The following is a 6,372-nucleotide window of genomic DNA, read 5'->3' as shown; positions in this document are numbered from 1 at the left end:
ACAAAGACTCTGATCTCACGGAATGGGATGCTCGGTTGTCAGGCGAGGAAACCATGCGTCGTGGGTCAGGAATCCAAGAGATACACACTCTAGCTTTCGCAGGTAGAACGGAAGTGTTTGTTAGGCACATGTTCATAAGTGACAATAGTGATGAGTGTCACGGATCATCACATTCATTAGGTTGAAGTGCAAATGAATATCTTAGAATGAGAATAAGCATGAATTGAATAGAAAAACAATAGTACTTTGCATTAATACTCAAGGAACAGCAGAGCTCCACACCTTAATCTATGGTGTGTAGAAACTCCACCGTTGAAAATACATAAGAACAAGGTCTAGGCATGGCCGAATGGCCAGCCTCCACAAAAGTCTAAGATAGCATAAAACTGATCAAAGATCTGGTCAAAGACCCCTAGTACAATAGTAAAAAGTTCTATTTATACTAAACTAGCTACTAGGGTTACAGAGATAAGTAATTGATGTAGAAATCCACTAAGATTCTGACTTGTTGAATTGGATTGGAGAGAACTTCCCATCCTCTTCTTCTAATCTCTTGTCGGATCTCCGGATATTCGCCCTTTTTGAGCTTAAAAAGGACATCAGGGATCACCTTTTTCTTGGCCACAACTTCATAGAAGTGGTCTTGATGGGCTTTTGAGATGAATCTCTCCATCTTCCATGAGTCAGAGGTGGAAGAAATTGCCTTCCCTTTCCTCTTTCTTGAGGTTTCTCTGGCCTTAGGTGCCATCAATGGTTATAGAAAAACAAAAAAGCTATGCTTTTACCACACCAAACTTAGAATGTTGCTCGCCCTCGAGCAAAAGAAGAAAGAATAGAAGAAGAAGAAGAAGATATGGAGGAGAGGGAGAGAGGTGTGGGTTTCGGCCAAGGGGGAGAAGAGAGGGTAGCGTTGTGTGAAAATGAAGAAGGATGGAGGGGTTTATATAGTGGAGGGAGAGGGGTTTGGGTTTGGTCATTTAGGGTGGGTTTGGGTGGGAAAGAGATTTTGAATTTGAAGGTAGGTGGGGTTTATGGGGAAGAGTGGATGGATGTGATTGGTGAAGGATATAGTGTTATTGGATTGTGTGAAGAAGAGAGAAGTGGGGTAGGTGGGGATCCTGTGGGGTCCACAGATCCTGAGGTGACCCTGTGGGGTCCACAGATCTTGAGTGTCAAGGATTTCTCATCCCTGCAACTTTTAGGCGTGTAAAACGCCCTCTGTATGCAATACTGGCGTTTAACGCTAGACTGCAGCTTGTTTCTGGCGTTAAACGCCAAAATGTAGCCTATTTCTGGCGTTTAATGCCAGCCTGATGCTTGTTTCTGGTGTTAAACGCCAGCTTAGTACTTGTTTCTGGCGTTTAAACGCCAGCTTGGTGCTTGTTTATAGCGTTAAATGCCAGACAGATGCTTATTTCTGGCATTTAAATGCCAAACAGCTCTTCCTCCAGGGTGTGCTTTTTTCTTCTGCTGTTTTTGATTCTGTTTTTAATTTTTGCAATTGTTTTGTGACTCCACACGATCATAAACCTAATAAAACATAAAAGAACAATTAGAAATATAGATAGTTAAAAATTGGGTTAACTCCCAATAAGCACTTCTTTAATGTCAATAGCTTGACAGTGAGCTCTCATGGAGCTTCACAGATGTTCAGAGCATGATGAGGGCCTCCCAACACCAAACTTAGAGTTTGAATGTGGGGGCTTCTCGACACCAAACTTAGAGTTTGGTTGTGGCCTCTTAACACCAAACTTAGAGTTTGATTGTGGGGGCTTTGTTTGACTCTGTATTGAGAGAAGCTTTTCATGCTTCCTCTCCATGGTTACAGAGGAAGATCCTTGAGCTTTAAACACAAGGTAGTCCCCATTCAATTGAAGGACTAGCTCTCCTCTGTCAACATCAATCACAGCTCCTGTTGTGGCTAGGAAGGGTCTTCCAAGGATGATGCATTCATCCTCATCCTTCCCAGTGTCTAGGAATATGAAATCAGCAGGGATGTAAAGGCCTTTAACCTTCATTAACACATCCTCTACCAATCTATAAGCTTGTTTTATTGACTTGTCTGCCATCTCTAATGAGATTCTTGCAGCTTGTACCTCAAAGATCCCCAGTTTTTCCATTACAGAGAGTGACATAAGATTTATACCTGACCCCAGGTCACACCGAGCCTTCTCAAAGGTCATGGTGCCTATAGTACAAGGTATTAAGAATTTACCAGGGTCTTGTTTCTTTTGAGGTAAAGTTTGCTGAACCCATGTATTTAGTTCACTAATGAGCAAGGGAGGTTCATCTTCCCAAGTCTCATTACCAAGCAATTTGGCATTCAGCTTCATGATCGCTCCTAGATATTGAGCAACTTGCTCTTCAGTTACATCTTCATCCTATTCACAGGAAGAATAGCTCTTAGAGCTCATGAATGGCAGAAGGAAGTTTAATGGAATCTCTATGGTCTCTATATGAGCCTCAGATTCCTTTAGGTCCTCAATAGGGAACTCCTTTCTGTCTGGAGGATGTCCCATGAGGTCTTCCTCATTGGGATTCACGTCCTCCCCTTCCTCTTTGGATTCGACCATTTTGATAATATCAATGGCCTTGCACTCTCTTTTTGAATTCTCTTCTGTATTGCTTGGGAGAGTACTAGGAGGAGTTTTAATGATTTTCTTACTCAGTTGACCCACTTGTGCCTCCAAATTTCTAATGAAGGACCTTGTTTCATTCATGAAACTTAGAGTGGCCTTAGATAGATCAGAGACTATGTTTGCTAAGCTAGAGGGACTATGTTCATAATTCTCTGTCTGTTGCTGAGAAGATGATAGAAAAGGCTTGCTATTGCTAAACCTGTTTCTTCCACCATTATTAAAGCCTTGTTGAGGCTTTTGTTGATCCTTCCATGAGAAATTTGGATGATTTCTCCATGAGGGATTATAGGTGTTTCCATAGGCTTCACCCATGTAATTCACTTCTGCCATTGTTGGGTTCTCAGGCTCATAAGCTTCTTCTTCAGAAGATGCTTCTTTAGTACTGTTGGATGCATTTTGCAATCCATGCAGACTATGAGAAATCATGTTGACTTGCTGAGTCAACATTTTGTTCTGAGCCAATATGGCATTCAGAGCATCAATTTTAAGAACTCCATTCCTCTGAGGCATCCCATTACTCACAGGATTCCTCTCAGAGGTGTACATGTATTGGTTATTTACAACCATGTCAATAAGTTCTTGAGCTTCTACAGGCGTTTTCTTTAGGTGAATAGATCCACCTGCAGAATGGTCCAGTGACATCTTAGAAAACTCAGATAGACCATCACAGAATATATCCAAAATGGTCCACTCTGAAAGCATGTCAGAAGGACACTTTTTGGTCAACTGCTTGTAGCTTTCCCAAGCTTCATAGAGGGATTCACCATCTTTTTGCTTGAAAGTCTGAACATCCACTCTAAGCTTGCTCAGCTTTTGAGGAGGAAAGAACTTGGCCAAGAAGGCCGTGACCAGCTTATCCCAAGATTCCAGGCTATCTTTAGGTTGTGAGTCCAACCATGTTCTAGCTCTGTCTCTTACAGCAAAAGGGAAAAGCATGAGCCTGTAGACTTCAGGATTTACTCCATTAGTCTTAACAGTATCACAGATCTGCAAGAACTCAGTTAAAAATTGGTAGGGATCTTCTGATGGAGGTCCATGAAACTTGCAGTTGTGTTGCATTAGAGCAACTAGTTGAGGCTTTAGCTCAAAATTGTTTGCTCCAATGGCAGGGATTGAGATGCTTCTTCCATAAAAGTTGGAAGTAGGTGTAGTATAATCACCAAGCATTGTCCTTGCATTATTGTTGTTGTCATTATTTTCGGTTGCCATCTCCTCTTCTTTTTCAAAAATTTCTGTAAGGTTTTCTTTGGATTGTTGTATTTTAGCTTCTCTTAGTTTCTTCTTCAGAGTCCTTTCAGGTTCAGGATCTGCTTCAACAAGAATGTTCTTGTCCTTGCTCCTGCTCATATGAAAAAAAAAGAGGACAGAAAAGGAAGAGGAATCATCTATGTCACAGTATAGAGATTCCTTTATGTGAGTAGAAGAAGAAAAGAATAGAAGAAGGAGGAGAGAAAAATTCGAACACAGAGGAGAAGAGAGGGTTTGAATTTTGAGATGAAGAGAAGTGTTAGTAAATGAATAAATAAATAGAAAAAGATTAGAGAGAGATGGAATTCGAAAATTAACTAAAAGAGAAGAAAAATATTTTTGTTTTTATTTTAATTATTAGTTAAAATTCGAAAATTAAGAGAAGAAAAATTAAAATTTAAAACAATTAGTTAATTAAAAAGAATTTTGAAAAAGAGGATGGTGATTTTCGAAAATTAGAGAGAGAAAAGTGGTCAGGTGGTTTTGAAAAAGATAAGAAATTACAAAAAGTCAATTAATTAGTTGAAAAAATTTGAAATTCAATTTTGAAAAGATAAGAAGTTAGACAAGATTTTAAAATTAATTTTGAAAAAGATATGATTTGAAAAAGATATGTTTGAAAAGATATGATTAAAAAGATATGATTGAAAAGATTTTTTTGAAAAAGATTTGATTTTTAAAATTAAAATTGATTACTTGACTAACAAGAAACTAAAAGATATGATTCTAGAATTTAAAGATTTAACCTTTCTTAACAAGAAAGTAACAAACTTCAAATTTTTGAATCAATCACATTAATTGTTAGTAAAGTTTTCGAAAATCATGAAATAAAGATAAGAAAAAGATTTTGAAAATCAATTTTAAAAATTTTTGAAACTTAATAGAAAAAATGAAAAAGATTTGATTTTTGAAAAAGATTTTAAAAGATAAGATTTTTAAAATTGAAATCTTGACTTGACTAACAAGAAACAACTTATTTTAAAAAATTTTTACTAAGTCAACCCAAAGATTTCGAAATTTTATGAGTAAAACAAGGAAAGGATATTTTTTTGAAATTTTTTTTTGAAATTTTTAATGATGAGAGAGAAAAACACAAATATGACCCAAAACATGAAAATTTTGGATCAAAACCGATTATGCATGCAAGAACACTATGAATGTCAAGATGAACACCGAGAACATTATGAAGATCATAATGCACATCAAGAACTTATTTTGGAAAAATTTTCAAGAAAAGAAAAACATGCAAAACAACAAAAGACACAAAACAAGAAAATATGAAGATCAAACAAGAAGACTTACCAAAAACAACTTGAAGATCATGAAGAATGCAATGCATGAAATTGACTCAAGACTTAAATAAGAAACACAAAATATTTTTTTGTTTTTTATGATTTTATAAGTTTTTTTTTTGTATTTTTCGAAAATTAATTGTTGAAAAACGAAAAATTTTGAAAGATTTTTGAAAACTTTTGAAAACAAAATAAGAAGAAAATTACCTAATCTGAGCAACAAGATGAACCGTCAGTTGTTCAAACTCAAACAATCCCTGGCAACGGCGCCAAAAACTTGATAGGCAAAATTGTGACTCATACTTTTCACAACTCGAACAATTCCTAGCACTGGCTCCAAAAACTTGGTGCACAATACTATGGTTCACACACATTCTTCACAACTTTGCACAACTAACCAGCAAGTGCACTGGGTTGTCCAAGTAATAAACCTTACGTGAGTAACGGTCGATCCCACGGAGATTGTTGGTATGAAGCAAGCTATGGTCATCTTGTAAATTTCAATCAGGCGGATTCTAATGGTTATAATGGTTTTCAAATATAAAGATAAATAAAGCATAAAGTAAAGATAGCGATACTTATGTAATTCATTGGTGGGAATTTCAAATAAGCGCATGAAGATACTGTGTTCCTTCTGAATCTCTGCTTTCCTACTGCTTTCATCCAATCATTCTTACTCCTTTCCATGGCAAGTTGTATGTTGGGGGATCACCGTTGTCAATGGCTACCATCCGTCCTCTCAGTGAAAATGGTCCAGATGCACTGTCACCGCACGGCTAATCATCTGTCGGTTCTCGATCATGTTGGAATAGAATCCAGTAATTCTTTTGCGTCTGTCACTACGCCCAACACTCGCGAGTTTGAAGCTCGTCACAGTCATCCCATCTCAAATCCTACTCGGAATACCACAGACAAGGTTTAGACTTTCCGGATCTTAGGAATGGCCGCCAATAATTCTAGCTTATACCACGAAGACTCTGATCTCACGGAATGGGAGGCTCGGTTTTCAGGTGAGGCAACCATGCATCGTGGGTCAGGAATCTAAGAGATACACACTCTAGCTTTCGCAGGTAGAACGGAAGTGTTTGTCAGGCACGCGTTCATAAGTGAGAATAGTGATGAGTGTCACATATCATCACATTCATCAGGTTGAAGTGCGAATGAATATCTTAGAATGAGAATAAGCATAAATT

At 37.6% G+C, this 6,372-nt stretch overlaps 1 non-coding gene across 1 annotated transcript; it reads left to right on the top strand.

Annotated features, from left to right (window-relative positions):
* The first annotated feature begins 3,335 nt into the window (after window positions 1–3,335).
* LOC130942768 (small nucleolar RNA R71) lies at window positions 3,336–3,443 on the top strand. Its single transcript, XR_009071320.1, has one exon. It is a non-coding gene; the product is annotated as a small nucleolar RNA R71 (small nucleolar RNA).
* The last annotated feature ends 2,929 nt before the right edge of the window (window positions 3,444–6,372 follow it).

Source organism: Arachis stenosperma, chromosome 7 (assembly GCF_014773155.1).
Source record: "Arachis stenosperma cultivar V10309 chromosome 7, arast.V10309.gnm1.PFL2, whole genome shotgun sequence".
Classification (NCBI taxonomy): domain Eukaryota; kingdom Viridiplantae; phylum Streptophyta; class Magnoliopsida; order Fabales; family Fabaceae; genus Arachis; species Arachis stenosperma.
This window is presented reverse-complemented; position numbering and strand designations above follow the sequence as displayed.